This window comes from Pelobates fuscus, chromosome 11 (assembly GCF_036172605.1).
Source record: "Pelobates fuscus isolate aPelFus1 chromosome 11, aPelFus1.pri, whole genome shotgun sequence".
Taxonomy (NCBI): Eukaryota; Metazoa; Chordata; class Amphibia; order Anura; family Pelobatidae; genus Pelobates; species Pelobates fuscus.
In genome coordinates, this window is record NC_086327.1 from 92,787,284 (window position 1) to 92,806,579 (window position 19,296).

The 19,296-nt window shown below is 41.8% G+C and overlaps 1 protein-coding gene across 6 annotated transcripts in view; it reads left to right on the plus strand.

The window, feature by feature from the left end:
• Nucleotides 1–19,296, plus strand: part of GPR153 (G protein-coupled receptor 153) — a 506,259-nt gene that overhangs the window by 384,532 nt on the left and 102,431 nt on the right. For 5 of the 6 annotated variants that reach the window (XR_010086049.1, XR_010086047.1, XR_010086048.1 and 2 more), the window contains exon 1: nucleotides 11,177–12,145. The gene's annotated coding sequence lies outside the window, so the exon portion shown is untranslated. Of the gene's footprint in view, nucleotides 1–11,176; nucleotides 12,146–19,296 lie in introns of those variants that run through there. The other variant, XM_063436452.1, reaches the window with a different exon arrangement.

Sequence of the window (19,296 nt, forward strand, 5' to 3'; positions counted from 1 at the left end):
TGTTGGATCCCTGTCCCGATCCTGACATTACGACAGGGCCAATGGATCCTGCAAGTACAAACAGTCAGCTGGCTGCTCCTGATCCTAGGTTTGAAGCCATGGATCACAGAATGGATCAGATGGCGCTTGCGCTACAGGCTCTATTAGCTTGTGCCAATAAACCACCAGAGGAGATACGTAATACCCCTGTTTCTCCTGTCGGTTCAGGTCTAGAGGTAGCCACAGTGGGTGCTTCTTCTCACATTACCCCCCCAGTACGCTATGGTGGGGCTCCTGAGAAGTGTCGTGGTTTTTTAAACCAAATTAGTATCCACTTTGAATTGCAACCTCGCTCTTATCCTACAGATAGGGCAAAAGTAGGATTTATTATCACCCTACTCATTGAGAAAGCTCTGAGATGGGCCAACCCACTATGGGAGAACGATAATCCATTAGTTTATAACTATAACGCATTTGTAGCTGCTTTTAGAAGAACATTTGACCCTCCAGGTAGAAAGGTTAATGCAGCCAGATTACTGTTGCGCCTGAGACAGGAGAACTGAACACTGGTGGATTATGCACTAGAGTTCAGGTCTCTGGCGGCAGAAATCAAGTGGAATGAGCAGGCGTATATGGATGTATTTTTGAATGGCCTATCTGATGTAATCCTTGATGAGGTTGCTACCAGAGAACTCCCTGAGAATTTAGAGGATTTAATTTTGTTCATCTCTCGTATAGATGAACGTCTAAGAGAGAGACAGAACACTCGAGAGGGGAACCAGAGACCTTCTTTTAGGTTAGCTCCCGCTGTTCCAAGTCCTGACTCCACGATATCTTTGCTTACTGAACCTATGCAGAAAGGGTATACCCGCCTCTCTGAGGAGGAAAGACAGCACAGGAGAAGAGAGGGTTTGTGTATGTATTGTGGAGCCAAGGGTCATTTACTCTCGAACTGTTCTAACCGCCCGGGAAACGCTCGCACCTAAGTCTCTCTAGAGGACAGGCCTTGGGTGTTTCTATTTTGTCCTCTACTCCTGATTATAAAGATCACAGGCTTCTGCTACCAGTTTCCTTAACTTGGGGGAAGGAAGTAGTAAGGGCTATGGCATTGATAGATTCCGGTGCTGCTGAGAATTTTATCGACCAAGCCTTTGCTAGTAAGAACAATTTCCCATCCCAGCTAAGGGAGACACCTTTGGCCGTTGAGGCCATAGATGGTAGACCACTACTAGACCCTGTTATCTTTCGTGAGACCATACCCATTAATTTAAATGTGGGTATCCTACACGTGGAGAATTTATCTCTTCTGCTCATTTCGTCTCCTTCCGTTCCCATAGTTCTGGGGTACCCATGGTTGAAAAAACATAACCCTATTATCGATTGGGAGTTAGGAGAGATACTCTCGTGGGGCCAGGGCTGCCAGGATCGGTGTTTGTGCAAGGTTTCTCCATTAGCTAATATTAACATACCGGAGAATCCTACTCAGTCCACAGAAAGACAAATACCAGACCTTTACCTAGACTTAAGGGCAGTGTTTGACAAGAAGAATGCCGATTCTTTGCCTCCACACAGGTCATTTGACTGTAAGATTAAGCTTCTACCCGGCACTATGCCTCCGAGGGGCCATGTATATCCTTTGTCTGTTCAGGAAAACTCGGTTCTAGAGGAGTATATTCGGGAGAATTTAGAAAAGGGATTCATCAGGAGGTCTTCTTCTCCGGCCGGGGCTGGGTTCTTTTTCATTAAGAAGAAGGATGGCACGCTGAGACCTTGTATCGATTACCGAGGCTTGAATAAAATAACTGTCAGAAATGCCTATCCTATCCCACTGATTACCGAGTTATTTGATCGTCTTAAGGGCTCCAAAATCTTCACCAAGTTAGATCTCAGAGGGGCTTACAATTTGGTGAGAATCCAGCAAGGTCACGAGTGGATGACGGCATTCAATACCCGGTATGGCCATTACGAATACACTGTTATGCCATTTGGACTATGCAATGCTCCTGCAGTATTTCAAGATTTGATTAATGAGGTACTTAGGGAGTTTCAGCATGATTGTGTTATTGTTTACCTGGACGACATACTAATACACTCTAAGGAGATTGAGACTCACCATAGACAGGTCAGAAAGGTATTACACAAGCTGCTGCAACATGGTCTATATTGCAAATTGGAGAAGTGCAGTTTTGATCAGTCTCAGGTAGACTTTCTTGGATACGTGATTTCTGGGGAGGGTTTTAAAATGGATCCTGTAAAACTTCAATCTATTTTAGACTGGCCCTTGCCCAAAGGACTCAAGGCTATCCAAAGGTTTATTGGTTTTTCCAACTACTATAGGCGCTTCATTAAAGGATACTCCTCTATCATTGCGCCTATTACCAATATGACCAAACAAGGGGCTGATACTAAGTTCTGGTCTAAGGAAGCTCTGGGTGCTTTCAAGACTCTCAAGGAACTTTTTGCCTCGGCTCCCATTCTAGTCCATCCTGATACGACTCTGCCTTTCTTGCTCGAGGTCGATGCCTCTGAGACAGCAGTTGGGGCTGTTCTGTCTCAAAGGTTAGGGGTGGATAAACCGTTACACCCTTGTGGTTTCTTCTCTAAGAAATTTTCTGGGCCTGAGAGCAGATATGACATCGGGGAAAGGGAACTGTTAGCAGTCATTAAAGCCTTAAAGGAGTGGAGACATTTGTTGGAGGGGACCCTACACCCTATTACGATTTTGACGGACCACAAAAACTTGTCCTATATTGGGGAGGCTAAGCGCTTATCCTCTAGACAAGCTCGTTGGTCCTTATTCCTGACTCACTTCAATTATGTACTGACTTACAGACCTGGTTCTAAAAACTCTAAAGCCGATGCATTATCTCGCCAATATGAACCTTCTACTGTACCTGAACCAATTCTTTCTTCTATAGTTCCGAAATGCAATATCATTGCTAATACGAATCTCAGGATTCATTCTCCATTACTGGCCGAGATCATTAAGTTGCAACATCTAGCACCTAAACAGACTCCTGCGGGCCATCATTTCGTTCCTCCTGCTCTTCAACTGGAACTTTTACAGTGTTTACATAATAGCAAGATGGCGGGACATCCTGGTATCCGCAAAACTTACGCGTTGATCTCTAAGGACTTCTGGTGGCCTGCTTTACGGAGGGACATTGAGGAGTTCATCGCTGCATGTGAAGTTTGTACTAAAACCAAACAACCCCATACGCTTCCATGTGGATTCCTGCAACCCTTGGAGGTTCCAGAAAAACCATGGTCCTGTTTGGCCATGGACTTTATTGTCGATCTACCTATCTCTAAAAGACAGACTGTTATCCTCACCGTGGTTGACAGGTTTACTAAGATGGCACACTTCATTCCCCTGCCTAAACTCCCGTCTTCTCCCGAATTGGCAGAGATATTCGCTAAGGAGATTTTTCGCCTACATGGGATACCCTCTCAAATTGTATCGGACAGAGGCTCCCAATTTGTTTCCCGCTTTTGGAGGTCCTTCTGCTCTCAACTTGGTATTAAATTAAATTTTTCTTCTGCCTATCATCCTCAGTCTAACGGAGCTGCTGAACGTACCAACCAGAAAATTGAACAATATTTACGATGCTTTGTTTCTGAACACCAGGATGATTGGGTCGGTTTGATTCCTTGGGCGGAGTTTGCACACAACAATCTCGTTTGCGATTCTACTCATTCAAGCCCCTTCTTCATGAATTATGGTTTTCATCCGTCTATTCTTCCTTCGGATTCCCCTTCCCAGGGGGTGCCGTCGGTTGATGTTCATGTTGCCAATTTGAGGAAGTTGTGGGATCAAACTCGACAAATCCTTGTGCACAACTCTATGTTGGTCAAGAAACACGCTGATAAACGTAGAAAGGCGGCTCCGGTCTTTGTTCCAGGTGATAGGGTATGGCTGAGCACGAGGAACATCCGTTTAAAAGTGCCCTCCATGAAGTTCGCTCCTCGTTATATTGGACCCTACAGGGTGCTGACCCGTATCAATCCAGTTGCGTATCGTTTAGCTCTTCCTAATACCTTACGCATCCCGAACTCGTTTCACGTTTCATTGCTGAAACCACTCATATGTAACAGATTTTCCTCCACAATAGCCCCTCCTCGCCCCGTTCAGGTGGAGGGTCAGGAGGAGTATGAGGTTAACTCTATTATTGATTCTCGAATCTCCCGGGGGAGAGTACAATATCTGGTTGATTGGAAGGGATATGGTCCTGAGGAGAGGAGTTGGGTACCTCAGGAGGATGTTCATGCTCCCCGTCTCCGCAGGGCGTATCACTCTCGCTTCCCATCTCGTCCCGGTTCATTCCGCCCGGTGGGCGTATCTGAGAGGGGGGGTACTGTCAGGGTACCTGTGGTCTCTACCTCCAAAGGAGGTAGAGACTTAGCTGTTCCTCCATCCAGACGGTCTGATGGCTCCCTTCCCCGCGGTCTATCCGGTCATGCTAGGCCGGCCGCGAGGGAGTGACTGCCTTTTACAGCATCTAGGCAGGAAGTAGTCATCAGGACACCCCCCCAGAACAACCTGTCAGTCAATGGCTGCAGGACCAATCAGGACGCCTTGGGGGCGTGGTTACTGCTCTGAACAGGGTATTTAACAGAGCTTCTTTCATTAGCTCATTGCCCTGTCGTGGTTCTAGCTTGTTCTAGTCACTCAGTGCTTGTGTATTCTATTATCCCTTTTGGTTTTGACCCGGCTTGTTTACCTTACTCTGCTTATCTCTGTTACCCTTGATTCGGCTTGTCTCTCGCTTACCTGTCTTCTGTTACCCTCGACCTCGGCTTGTCTTTGACCATTCTATACTGTACTACTTACGTTAGTCCGGCCATTCTAAGGTCCGGTATACGTATCTGGCTACTGTTTGTACTCTGCGTGTTGGATCCCTGTCCCGATCCTGACATGTGTATAGTGTGTGCAGTGTGTGTATAGTGTGTATGCAGTGTGTGTATAGTGTATGCAGTGTGTGCAGTGTGTATGCAGTGTGTGTAGAGTGTGTATAGTGTATGCAGTGTGTGTATAGTGTGGGTATAGAGTGTGCAGTGTGTGTATAGTGTGTGCAGTGTGTATAGTGTGTGCAGTGTGTATAGTGTGTGTAGTGTGTGTATGCAGTGTGTGTAGTGTGTGTGTGCATAGTGTGTACAGTGTGTATGTATATTGTGTGTATAGTGTGTGTATATTGTGTGTAGTGTGTGTATAGTGTGTGCAGTGTGTGTATAGTGTGTATGCAGTGTGTGTCCCCAAGCCCCTAGTCACACAACCAAATAAAAAAAGCCCCTACCTACCCCCCTCACCCTAAAAAATAGTGAAGGGGGAATAAAATTACTACCCTGTAAAGTAAAATTCAACTTACTATTCAACGTCTTCTTCTTCTAAAATCTTCATTTTTTTTAGCCCCAAAAAAGGCCAAATAAAAAGCCATCATACCCGTCGAACTTAAAAATAAAATAAAAAACCCGAGCACAAAAAAAAATTAATCCATCTTCACCCATGGAGGGCTCCGTGTCAGTGTTTATCAGGGATCCTTAGGATAGGTGTCAATCCATATCTGCCAAGTGACCCTATGTAGGGGGAACAGTCCCTATTCTGCTCTGTGTCAGTGTCTGGAGGGAGTATCTGCAGTAACACAGAGTGTCTGGGGGGAGTATCTGCAGTAACACAGGGTGTCTGGAGGGAATATCTGCAGTAACACAGAGTGTCTGGGGGTAGTATCTACTTGTAACATTTATATGCACTAAAAAAAAAAAAAAAAATTGAAAAAAAAATAAAAAATGGTTGCAGCTTCCGAATTAATCTAAAATGGATGCTGTCCAGTAGGTGGGAGGGTCTGCTAGGGAGGGTGTACTGCTGATTGGCTGTAATGTGTCTGCTGACTGTGAGGTACAGGGTCAAAGTTTACTCAATGATGACGAATAGGGGGCGGACCGAACACCGCATGTGTTCGCCCGCGGTGGCGGACGCGAACATGCTATGTTCGCCGGGAACTATTCGCCGGCGAACAGTTCGGTACATCACTATCAACTAATGTTTCCTACGTTCAAACTCACATTGTGACATCTGTACATCCTTTTTTTTTTTTTTTTTTTTTTTTTTTTTTTTAGAGAGACTACGATGAGTTACGTTGTTTAGTTCACTAGGTACAGATACGTTCAGTTTACGTGACTTACTGCTGCAATGTACGTCTTAAACAATACAAAACTGTGATGAGACATCGATGCCACAAAAAGGACTTTAGATTACTGGTTAATCCCCTGGTCAGTACCTCAAAAATGTCCCCATGGGATTTCTCAGGGTTCCTACAGGTAAAATCAGATATATGATGCTAATTTCATTCCATGTAAGTGCCCTCTATAAATAGTTTACTTTAGTGCTGGAACATCGATACCATTTTGAAACTGAGAAGATTCTACTTAATATGCTGTGCAAATGCTATTTTAATGTTAAAAATATATTCAGAGAATGGGACACTGAGCAAAAGTTACACATGAATGCCATGTACATAATTTGGATCCTTCGCAAAAAAAAGGTTAAGTATCGCTGATTTAGCTTAATCAATAGAGCCGTGGCATTGCAGGTGACAGGCATAGCTTATCAATAATTAAAGTTGTCAGGCAGTAAAAATGCATTATGAATGGAAATAAAAATAATATGAAACCCCACTCCTCAATATCCCAAAATGTCTCAAATCCCTTCTAGCCAACCCCAAGGTATGAATGTGCAAATTTCTATTGTATTACTCAAAACACTAAAGATGATATAGTGATCTTTACACTTAACCTCTTCAGTACTAAAACATATTCCCTAAGAACAATACCAGAGCGTATGCTGTGTGGTGTCATAGAAATAAAGGATTAAAAGGTTAAAAGGATTTTTTTTTAAATGCAGTATTTATAACTACCCACACAATTAATAGGGGTGTTAGGAATAACTTGTAGCTCAAAGAAACTCAGTATTGAAGGAATACTCTGAGCACCATAACCACTACTGCATGATGCCAGACAGTGTTTACATGGCTGGCTAGTTAGTAACACGTCAAGTGGCAGTCACTCAGACATCCACCAAAGGTGCTTTATAGTCAAATGCTGCATAGTGTGCAGGACTTGGATTCAGCATCTTCATGCAGAGCATGGAGATGTTGAACATTCCTAGTAGAAATGCACTCATTCAATACATGTCTATGAGGACATTCTGATTGGCCAGCGCAACATTTGCAGACGCATGCGCAATAGCCTCCCAATAATTTTATGGGAAAGCATTGGATTGGCCGAGATCATCAAATCTAATGGTCTCAGCCAAGGAGGCGGAGCCAGGTGGGGCCAGTCATGGTGAGAGTGGAGCAGAGTGGGAGAAAAGGACTCTTCTTTTTGCTTCACAGCCACTTAAGCCCTATAGTGACTATAGTTTTCCTAGTTTTGCCAGTCAGTTCTTAACTGTTTAGTAGATATACCTAGATATGCATAGTAGATATGCATAGTATGATAAGGATCACATTTGTTCAATAAGGAGGGGCACAGCGTTTTAGAGTTGGGGAAGGCAAGAATGCTTTTCAATAGTTGGTTTCCTTTTCAAGTTGAGGGTTATTCACAAAAGGGAGAATTCAAGGTTATTTTAAAGTAAACTTCAAATTTAAATGGACACTGTAGGTACTCTATCTGCCTCATCACATTAAAGGGACACTATAGTGTCAGGAAAACCACTTGATTTTCCTGACACTATAGTACTCTGAGGGTGCCCCCACCCTCAGAGTCCCCCTTCCGCTGCGCTGAAGGGGTTAAAACCCCTTCAGCTACTCACCCTTTCCCCCGCCGGGCTCCCTTACCTCTCCTCCCCGCCAACGTCAGCATCCTTGTCTTACGTCACCGGTGCCAAATGCGCATGCGCGGCACTGCCGCGCGCGCATTCAAAGTGTCCGTAGGAAAGCATTTTTCAATGCTTTCCTATGGACGCTCGGCGTGATTGAGGCATAATATGCCTCAATCATTGCCGATGTGCCTCTAGTGGCTGTCCGGAAGACAGCCACTAGAGGCTGGCTTAACCCCAGATGTAAACATAGCAGTTTCTCAGAAACTGCTATGTTTACATCAGGCAGGGTTAACCCTAGAGGGACCTGACACCCAAAACACTTCATTTAGCTGAAGTGGTCTGGGTGACTATAGTGTCCCTTTAAACTGGTTATAGTTCTATCTTCTGTCCGTATTTCCACCACTGATGCTCGCCTTCATAAATTTTCGAAGACTGCCCCGTTCCTGTGGAACTCACTTCCCTCCTCTGTTAGATGCTCACCCAATCTCCACTCCTTCAAAAAATCATTAAAAACCCACTTCTTCATAAAAGCGTATCAATTAAACTGTTAATAGCTCCCGACTGATTCCTCTCTTGCATTTATCATTAGTCTTATACTATCCTTACCTTTTGTGTCATTTTACCCCACTCCCTCTAGCATGTAAGCGCATTGATCAGGGCCCTCAACCCCTCTGTTCCTGTGTGTCCAACTTGTCTGGTTACAACTGCATGTCTGTTTGTTGACCCATTGTAAAGCGCTGCGGAATTTGGTGGCGCTATATAAATAACATAATAATAATAATAATAATAATAATAAAGTGTCTGGAGTCCCATGGTGCTGTCCTTTTATTTAGCTTTAACCAGTTCTTAAAGTGTTTATGTTCTAATACTAAACGAGTCTCCTACAGCCCACCTCCTCTATGCTCCTTGGGTTATTGATGAAGTATTAGTCTGAGCAGCAATGGGCAGCTATGATTGGCTGAGACTGTCAGCTGACATCTTTTAGCCTATTAGAGCGTCCATCGCTGGTATGACTACAAGGAAGTGTGTAGTCGGTGCCTTAGCCACACCTCCGGTAGGGCCAAGCTGTTAGTGGCCTGGACTCTTATTTAGTCTTGAACAGTTTGAGAATGGTTTAACACTGAATACAGGGACAGTGCCAGGGGACTCAAAGCACTAAAACTAGTTCAGTAAGAGGCAATGGTTATAGCGACTATAGTGTCAAAATAGCCGAAATAGAAAAATCTTCTTATTTCCAGATGCATAATATTGTAATGGCAGTGCATGTTAATGTGAGTACGTTAGACTGAATTACATTCAAACATATTAAGAAAATCGACAATTGGTTTATTACATCAGCTATGCTTTCAGATCCGCTACTCTTGCCTTGAAGGTCCACTAAAGTGTCCCAGGCCGTTTCATCTCAATGAAGCGGTTTGGGTGCAGCGAATCTGTAATTTTAACTATTCAAGGTAAAAATTACCTTTCTGGAGAAATGCCAATGTTTACCTTGAAGGGTTAAACATACCTCCAGTGGCTGGAGACTGGAGACGCTTCCACTGCAATGACTGAGTAAAACTTGGTCACGTGACATTGCCTCCATAGGTTGAGCTTCCTTTGGGGAAGCTTGGCGCTCTGCTTGTATGTGCATCATGTCCCCAATACTCCTCTATATGAAGAATTGGATTGGACCATGCCGAAAGAGACCATGCCTCCTCCATTACATTGTGGGAGGCGGAGGGGTAAAGGACTCTGAAGATGCCATGGCACTAGATAAAGGTAAGTAAAAAGCTTTTTTTAAAATGAATTTTATGGCACGTATGGGGGTTTACCACTGTAACTAGGGACAGGGACACTAAAGCGTTTTTATTCCTAATGCTTTTGTGTCCCTCTAAATTTTAAATTCACTTTGCATTCCCTTCGAATTCCCACTTTAGTAAATATGTCTGTTGGACTTGGAGGTGAGAGTCATACTTCTGCCATCCATATAAGCCAGTTTACCAGGTTATGATCACAATATGCTTGAGCTAATTCTTTAGTAATATAATTACATAGCTCTCCTCGATGGATATTGTATAGAAAAATATTCCCTGGCAGACATCTGCTCCCCTCATAATTACCATATGTTCTAATAACTCTCCCAATCCCCCCACCCCCCCCCCCCCCCCCATATAAAAAAAAAATTGAATTAAATATACCTGAAAGACTAGAGCTCAAAGAGGGCAAAATTAGCAAAACCCACTGGAGCCTGCACTCAGTTATATTTATATGGGTAGAGAGCCATATCTGCTGTTTTGTTCTGCCAAGTACAGATTTACAACTTGCCATTTAGTGAATAAGCCACATTACATTGTTTGTGTTTACTCCAAAGCAAAATAATGTTTGTCTTACCAATACTCATTTAATTATCAGATAACTGACTTTAATTTTTTTAAATACATTTTCATGATACTGCAGTATTGCAATGTATAAATTATAAGAAAGAATACACACACACATACCTATATATTTTGTAAAAATAAATATTCTATCAGTCATTACTGTTAATTAATGTAGAATTATGTTTTTTTTTGTTCTCTATCCCCCCACTCCCCAAGGCTGTGCAATGAATGTTTTGTTTTATTTTGTTTTACCTACATGCTGTTGAAGCAATGATTTCATTATCATCCAACCTATCACAAATTATTATTTGTTAACACCCACCTTCTGCCCCCTCCTAGCTCCACCCCCTCTTCTGTCTGTTTTGAGATCTGCTTGTTGGCTTTTGTTTAAAAGGTTTAAAACACATAATGACACTTAAAAGTCACTATTTCATTCATTATTATGATTTCAACTTGTTTATATTTTTATTAGCTTTTTTTTTATCACAGCTGATAAAAAAAACACCCAAAAATTGTTCAAAGTTGCCTTTACCATTCGTATGATGGAAATCCAATGTATTTGTAATTATCTTGCACAGCAAGGGTTAAAAAAAAAAACTATTAGTGTGAAACTTGCTCAAGAAGTATGAGATACAGTAGGGACTCTTATAAATATGACATGAAGTGTTTAACCATGTGAATGCCATTTATGTTAAAGCTTTTAGAAAGGGATTGCATTCCAGCTGATAGCTGCAGATGTAAGCAGAGTAAAACCCTCTAATAATTCATTCGTTAAGTAAAAGGTGTGGAAAAGTTTGCAATTAGTATCTAGCACATCAAGGGTTAAGAGACACAACGAGAAGCAAAGCCAATTCTAGAACTACAGCTGTCTGATGGGGGGCCCTGGAGATCAGACAAAGACATTTCTCTGTACAGCGTCTATGTGTGTTTCCAATTGGAACAGGGAAATCAAGCGGGCCAGGGGGTGGGGGAGTGGGCAACTGTCAGCCCAGCTGCTGGGATTTGCAGAAACAAGAGATAATGTGTGCACAAAACACATTCAGGATGAATAGAAACCCATGAACTATCTGCAGAACATCTCGAGATGATCCAGAATGCTGGTGGAATCCTTCCTATTTCACATAAAATGCTCTTCAGAAAACAAGATGTGGTTAACAGTTCCTGACTCCTAAAAGGTCCAAGGACAACAGTCCTGTTCCAGCCTATGTGTCACCTCCTCTTCTGCTGCCACCGTGCTTTGTCCACAACTGCCTCTATTTGCGTTGGGCATTTGAGGACTTTTGCTGCCTTGATCCAAACCAGGAACCTTTCTCCCTCCCCTCTCTGGTACGGCCCCCACCCACGCTCCTTACTCTTTGGCAGTCTGGTTTCTCCTCCATGCTTAGCTCAGCTGGACGCAACCGAGGTCCTTCTCCTCTCTGCAAAAAACGAAAAGTTGCCTAATTCCAGATTTCTAGACCAGAACTAAAACAAAGGGCTGGAGTTGGAGCTAGTGTGTGTTGGGCATGCGCTATTTGCCATCTCTTCACAAGAGCAGAGAGAGCTGAAACCCAAAGGATCAAACCATAAGTGTTCTTGGTTTGGAGGTGAACCTGTCTTTACTTTAGTGATGGGAAGACTAAGTCCTTTGTTCTTGGTGGCTTGTGGACCTAGGGCAGCTTGAAGAGAGCTTCAGAGGAGAATAAAACTGGTCTTGGTAACAATGTTATCTTGGTGGGGAACAGGAGGACCATTGTCTGGGTTTGGATTCCTTAGAAGACACAGAGTGGAGATCCACCTCCCAAGCCAACATTCCACGAGCTGCGAGAACATCCGATCTTCTGAGGATATCAAGGGAGGCACCGTGGGTGCTGTTATTGTGATCTGTGTGTTGCCTGCCTGTGGGATTTTGGCTGATCTATTTTAAGGAAACAAAAATAGGAAATCCAATAAGGTCAGGAGATAAAGGATGTTCTTGAAGCCGAGTGGAATTTACCTTCTGTAAGAGCAGGTAATAACAATTCTACAGTTCTAACAATACACCTATTATTTGAATGTGTTGGGGGTGGATATATTGGGGTTGTGGAGGGGGACAATCAGAAAGACCTAATCAACTCACACAAAGGAGAGCACATAATAAAAAAAAATATATATTATAAATAAATAAATAAATAATAATAATAATAATAGGAATAAATGTACTAGTGGGTATGGTGTTTTATTATGTGATCAGTTTTAAGATCCCCTCGGAAATTAAATGGTTATTTTGGTTTCCAACGTGGGCAAGCAAAGGGATGTAGAAACTTTAGATGGATACAAAGTATCCACATAGCTGCTCTCTTTGTCGCTCGTTATGTAATAGGAGAGGCAGGGGGAAGGATGGATAATGGTCGCTGTGACATTTGGGTGAAATACACTGCGTGGAGAAAAAGGTAGAGACCTATAGCAGGCAATGTACAAACAAATAGACAATTATTGAACTTGGCATGGTGGGTGTTATGACAGCGTTGAAAATAAGAATGAATTCCACGCGTGTAATCCCACACACTCTCATCATGGCTTCAGTGCACACGTGTTTACCATTTAAGTGCCAGGGGTGGGTGAGGGGACAAGGGGGTGGCATTGCTGGATGCCACGGGATCCCCCTCTCCAGGCAGCTCGTGCTGTCACTGTGTGGGAGACCTGGTCCACGCTGCGTGGACAGATGGACCTTCTCAAATACGACAGCAGAAGGCGTACTCGGGGACAATGTGACCTAAGGACAGTGACCTGGTTCACATATGGAGCTCAGTCTCCTTTCTGATCATTGTGATTTTATATAAATAGTTAATAATAGCACACAAACACACTCACATATACATACATACATACATATTTATACATTTATATGATTGCTACATATGGTAGATCTGTGAATGTTGGGCTGCTAGCAGGTTTTTATAACTGTTTATGTATATAAAATTGTATTTAATCTATTTCTATATATATTTGTGTATATATTTTATATTCCAAATACCTAACATAACAATGAAAGACACAATGTGTAGTGCTCAGTCCCATCTCTTTTCTATTTGACATTTTTAATATATTATGCATACATTAACAAAATGAGTTGTATTCACTAATTGTTGTTCTTTTTTAGCTGCCAACTTGGGTATGGGTGGGTGAAATAGCTATCCTGGTGGGGTTATTCAGTAAAAGAAGGTCAGTTGCAAATTCAAGTCACCAATTGGAGCCATCTCACAAACTGAGCTGCTAGCAGTCATATAAATACCAATAAATTAATAGAAGAGCAATTGTTCAAGTGCCCATGCTAAACCAAGAGGCAGCTGTACAGCTTCCAACATGCTTCACTCCATGCACAGAGGTAAAAGAAGTAAATAATAAAGGGACCCCAAGAAAGTCCCACTAACCAAGGTGAACTTAGTACATACACCCCATTCCATTTCTTCCACTATCCTAATGGTATGAATAGGCGTTAACATAATGTGAATTAGAAGGCACCTTTCCATCCCAATCAGCTCTGAGATGAGAGGTGGATTTTCACAGCTCTGTGCTGTTAGATGGTGCATACCTTTGGTTGGGTCATTGTTCCTCAATCCCTTGGCTCATAAAGAAAGCAACCTTTGACTTTCATAAAAGTAGGGTTTTAAGCCTTTTTGGTTCTAAAAAAGCCAGTGTTTCCATCGCTATTACATTGTATGGGGGTACCAATTCCTTTGGCATGAAGTGCATACATAATAGTAAGAAAATTCCTTGCCTTGCTCAACTCATGTCCCTAATATATGGGTGATAATTTTTTCCAACTGTTTACACGTAAAAAAAAAATTACATAAAAAAATAAAAATACTGTCCCTCAAACATAAAACCAGTAGGTATGATGAACATCTGACTTAGTCAGTGGTATGCCCCTCTCTGTGCCACTAGTGTCGGTAGGCGTTCACTTTTGATATTACTCTGACTATATGGCATGATGTGTTGGATGTGCAGAAGTCCTGGACTTTTTTTTTCTTTTTATTTAGCATAATGCTTGGCAATGATTGGCTGATTCTTGATAAGTGACTTTATGGCAATGATCATCAAATGAGCTATTTGGGTCAGATCAAGATGGCTTCCGTTTTTCCCAAGTCTTTGTCAAACCCCTCAAAGTGTTGAAACCTTGCCAGATCCACATATTGGTGGATTAAAAAGTCCTGGTTAATATAATGGTGACCTTGCTACTACATTATTTGCTTAATTGTGCTCTTCAGGTTTTGAGGTAACCTTTGTAGGCCACAACCATATCCTTTTAGCAGTGTGCATAATGGTATTTATTTTTTTTACAAGAGAGCTTATATGGGAAATGTTCTATAAGTAAATCATTTAAATATGCTCTGCATGCAAGCAGTTTATTTTTTGAACCAACCTAAAACTTTGAAATGTCAAAAACTGATTGAGAAGTCAGTGTTTAAGTCATTCTCTTCAATGATCTCACCCAAAGCAATACCTCAATAGCCTATTATATAACAATTTACTTGTCTGCTCAATGCACCCACTGTGACCCCAACTTTCTTTTATGGGAAGATGGGATATGGATTTAGATATGCTATGCACGGATTCCAAGTGGCAGAAAGCATTCTTGATAATCCACCACTGCCCTCTAGCAAATAAGCGCCAAGAAACCTTGTTCAAACTCTTGACTTCTAAGTACCATGTATTATCCACAACAACCTCAAAGTATTTTACAGATGAGATCCACCCTGGCATGTATCTTCTCATATGGTGGGACTGCCTGTTTTTTTTATAGAATTTTTGGAAAATCATGATACTGTGTCACGTTTATGGTCAAGGTCAGTGTTTTTCACCTGGCACTTACTACTTTTCCATATTCACGTGCCTTCTAAATGTTTTTGTTGTTCAGTACCATACCACATGATGATTGTGGCAAGTTCCTTTATACCTATACATTGAAATTCTATTCATATCGCGCCCTTTCGGGGCTGGATGTTTTTTATTGAGGAGCAATGCTTACTTGAGGAACTTCAGGCCTCAAACAAATGTAACAATGTACACTGATACATAGCAGATAGACATTATAAACATTCTTAGAGGATTTTGGGATTCACATGGAATAGTATTTCTTTATTTTAATTCTTTCTCTCTTAAAATGTTTTAACTCTCTCTAAGAACTATATTTAAATTTCTTTCACATTTGCCCATGCCTTGTCCCTTATTCCTACTTACACCCTTACTCATTCCCCACTTTTTTCTCTTTTGCTCTTCCTCATCCTTTTCCCTTCCACTTATTTTTTTTACATGTTTTTTTGTCCATGTTTCTTTGTTCCTGCTTCCCTTATAATATTGTAGTGAATTGTCTTTCTGAATTCTAAAAATATGTCAATATCTAGTGAACATAAATATAGAAAATAATCCAGGCACTCCAAAAGTCTTCCAAAGCTAGGCAATTTTTATTGGACCCAAGCACCAAAAAACAAAGTTTCGACCCTAAGGTCGAAATGTTGTTTTTTGGTGCTTTGGTAATTTTTAGTACTGGGACCGATCCGGTTAACACCCAAGGATTCCTGGGAGGGTCTGAGTGCAGTTCCACTACCCATTATGAATATCTAGTGAACAGACCACCATGGTAACTTAACTTGTAATGCATTTTTCTTTACCTACGTATAGTCATATTTTAAATGCAAAGTGAAAATCTATTTTTTTTAAAGAGTTCTGAAGCCATTATATACTGAGAAATAACTGAGCAACTCTTACTTCTTTTCGCCTTAATTTATTATTTGTCTCATTTGCTGTTTTTTTAGGCCCCGTTATACCGTACTGCATAGTATGATAACTCTATAGAAATAATAATGATATATGAAAATTTTGAAAGTAGAAGAATAAAGTAAACAATGCTTTATTTAAAATATTACATTAAAGCTAAAAAAAAAAAGGAATTTTTTTTTCCTGTTATTGAAAGTCTAGTCTTAGGATTGGGTGAAGTATTCTAGTGACGTAAGTCACGGATGGGGGATTTAAGGAATTCATGAACCTTGGGCACGTAGATATATCTAAAAACCTTGGGCCATCATAAAAGGACGTAGGAATGGTATAAGTGGACATTTATAACTTTATCACTTCTGGAACTCAATGATTGACAGAGAATGTCAACCCCTGAGTCTGATTTGTTTCTAGATAATGTGTGTCCTTCAGCTGCTTCCTGCCCGCTTCAAGGCCACCACTGTAAACAAAAGACTGTGCCTGGACCTTGGTAGGAGCTTTTTCATTAATGTGGTTCTTAATTAAAACAGTTTAGACACTCCAGTTCTAGTGTGTTACTTAGAAATCAAAGCATTTCAGATGAGTTGGGAATACAAAGTTCATCAATCCGGAGTCGGGACTTGTAGCTCAAAAACATTTTAGTGAAGAAAGGATTTAGTGAGTTTGAGGTTTGCAGAATGTGTACTACATCTGCAGATAAAATTGCAGAGTACTGAATAACTCCTATATCAGCCTGTCACACTGTAATATTATAATTATTATTACTATTATACCTTTTGCTGATTTCATTCTGTCCTCTGGATATTGATGCCACAAAGTGCAATCTGGAATTTACAAGATGTTGGAAAACACGAAAAAGAAAAAAGTGGTGGAACAGCAACAATATTATCACGTGCTACATACCATGCTCAAACTTAACACCTTTCTTAAAAACAGAGCGTTATAATTGCATTAAATAATATGGCTCCTGTCGGTACATAATTCACATTATTACAACTCCAGAATTACAATAGTACTGCTTTCACAGGAATACATTAGATTAGACTATTGGTTGGATATATTTCACATGCAAATTAAAGGGACACTATAGTCACCAGAACAACTACAGCTTATTGAATTTGTTCTGGTGAGAAGAATCATTACCTTCAGGCTTTTTGCTGTAAACACTGTCTTTTCAGAGACAAAGCAGTGTTTACATCACAGCCCAGTGATAACTTCACTGGCCACTCCTCAGACAGCTGTTAGAGATCCTTCCTGGGTCATGGCTGCCTAAAATGCATCCAAACATTCAGTGTCTCCTCCCTCTGCATGCAGACACTGAACCTTCCTCATAGAGATTCATTGATTCAATTCCTCTCTATGAGGAGATGCTGATTGGCCAGGGCTGTGTTTGAATCATACTGGCTCTACCCCTGATCTGCCTCCTTGTCAGTCTCAGACAATCTTATGGGGAAGCACTGTGATTGCATCAGGCTACCACTTCTGATGATGTCAGCAGACTGCTTGTTTTTCTGAGTCAAACAGCATGCAGAGTTACAGTTTCAGGCTTGAATACAGTAAGATTTTGCTATATTTATGGAGGCATGAGGGGCCCAGGGGGGCCAAATGGAGGTTTTAACACTATAGGGTCAGGAATACATGTTTGTGTTCCTGACCCTATAGTGATCCTTTAAGTATCAGTATGCTACTACTCCATCTGTATAGAATGCAGGCATATTGGTACCCTGTTTGGACTGGGATTGGGCAAGTCCATTATTGGTAGTCCTGGAATTTTAATATTAATTATTACCTTATTAATAAAAATCAAAACTGGACAAATAGTTGTCACTGTTTTAGCTTTGGAATGATCTATTTGAGTTCCTTGCTCCAAATCTATTGATTGTTCATAGAATTGCATTACAAAATAAATTAGCCCTTAATTAATGCATGCTTTCCAAGACACCACCTTCTGGTCATAGAAGAAACTACAGTTTGGAAAGTAATACTAAAGACATATCAGTTTGAATTCTTAAACTTAACGCAGATCAGAGTTGTATTTTCCACTGCACATTTGGGTTATTCACCAAACTCCAGATTGTAGTAAACTGAAATCCATTGCAACATTTATACATGTATAGTTGAGGCATAGTAATTCTCCAACTACGCTATAGGTACAGCTATATTGATGCCTTCATTTTGTGATTTGGATTTGAATTTGCTACATCTAGTGAATAACCCTAGTTGTATCCCAGGGAGCAGGGCCGATCCTGGGCGGGTGCACCGCGCCCAGGCACAAAAAGGAGGAGGGCGCTACAAGGCAGTGGAGTTGTGGGGGGCAGAGGGACCCATTCCCCCCTCCAAATTTGATGCTGTCCAGAGTCCTGTGGTACTGCGCTAGGTGAGGGTCACCTCAGCCTCTCCCTAGTGCAGCACTGTGTGTGCTCTCTCTTGGCGCCGAGCAACTACTTGCAATATGCTGCCTGGCGCCGCGAGTCTGCCTGCCTGATATGCTGCACCACTCACTGATAGGAGGTGTATGGCCAGTGGGGTCCTCGTAGTCAGAATGTGACGTCATTCCGGCCCAGATCGCACAAGGTAGCTTACAGGGAGTGCTCACATGTATCTAAAGGTAAGGAGACTGGGTGGCAGAAAAACAAACAAATTAAATAACACTTTGTATTTTGCTGAGTGTGTGTGTGAGAATGTGCCTGTGGTTGTTTGTTTGGCTCAGTGTTTTTGAGTGTTTCATTATGTGTGTATGTGCCCACAATACTGTCCCCAGTCCTCCCACTAAAGCTTTAATCCCCTTCAATACTGTTCATATCCTCACCAACCTAAAGCCCCCCACAATACTGCACTTATTAACCTCACACTAGAGCCCCAATCCCCACAATACTACCCATCCCCTCCCAATACTATCCTTTACTAAAGCCCCAAACCCACAGAATACTGTCCTTGCTCCAAGACAATACTGCCCTCACCCACCATGCCATGGCCCATATCCCCCCACTAAAGTCCCAATCCCCCCCAATACTGCCCAATGCCCCACTAAAGCACCTACCCCACACTATACGGTTTCTACTCCCCGACTCTAGTGCCTCTACCTCCCACAATACTGTCCTTGTTTCAAGACAATACTACCCCTATTCCCCCACTAAAGTTCCAATCCCCCACAATAATGCCTCTATCCCCCACTAAAGTCGCAATCCTCCACAATACAATTCCTATCTCCCACCACAAAGTTCCTAGCCTGCCACAATACTGTCCTTATTCACAGACAATACCCAGCTATCCCCCACACTAAAGCCCTTATCCCCCACAATACTGTCACTATACCACCACACTGAAGTCCCAATACTATAGTGTTCCTATTCCCCACTTAAGCCCAGATTCCCCACAATACTTCCCCTATCCACCCACACTAAA